The following is a 936-nucleotide window of genomic DNA, read 5'->3' on the forward strand; positions in this document are numbered from 1 at the left end:
TATTTGTTTAGGAGACTGAAAGTCCAATTCAGGGTATCCCTGCAGGGAAGGATTCTCTTTTAAGTCTACCAAAGATTCTTATTCAGCTTCTGTTGCTCTGATGTTCCTCCAATTCTTGGAAATCCTCACATGGCATCTGTCTTCCAAAATATGTATTTGCTTCTGGTTTTTTTATCTTAACCAGCTCTACCCTGATATGACTCATTAACATAACAAAGAAAATACTATTTATTAATTATATGCTACTTAAATGGGTTAAGATTCCAACATCTATTTTATGGGGACATAATCCAGTCCATTTAAGCGAGACATTAAACATATGTCTTTAACATATCTGCTACCAGGGAACTCATTCAGAAAAGACAAGACATACAATAAAAATAACAGCTGAAGCACTTTTGTGTGCTTGTGGGGAGAGAGCAGACTGAAACTACCCTGGGACAGGGTCACTCCATTTGGGGATCCTTGCCTCTGCAGCTGTGGAACCATCCCAGGGAGCAAACAGGACAAGAGAGTCTGGGACACAGAGCTACGGGCAGGGTAAGGACTTTCTCCACTTTCTATGAGAGGGAGGGTGACCTGAGACCCCCCCCCCAAACCTTGCACCACTCTAGAGACAAAGGAAGAAATTAAGCTTCAGAAGAGAAGACTTGATCAGGTGAGACATGTGGGTAGAACAGAGGACTGAAACTTCCCTCGGCGCTGTTTCCCTCCATTTGGGGATCCTTCTCTCCATGCGGGCATCCCAGGTGCCCAACAGGACAAGGGAGTTTGGAGGAGAGAGCTACAGCAGGGGAAAGACTTTCTCAGCTTTTTCAACTGACACATTGAGCTGCAAGGAAGAGAGCTGACTTGAAACCCTCCTGGAAAAATAAAACATGAGTGGATCAGCTATTCTTGCTCTACTCAACCACTCCATAGACCAAGGAGGACAAT

The sequence above is a fragment of the Elephantulus edwardii genome, unplaced genomic scaffold (genome assembly GCF_000299155.1).
Source record: "Elephantulus edwardii isolate Elephantulus edwardi_28Jun2011 unplaced genomic scaffold, EleEdw1.0 scaffold00066, whole genome shotgun sequence".
NCBI classification, from domain to species: Eukaryota; Metazoa; Chordata; class Mammalia; order Macroscelidea; family Macroscelididae; genus Elephantulus; species Elephantulus edwardii.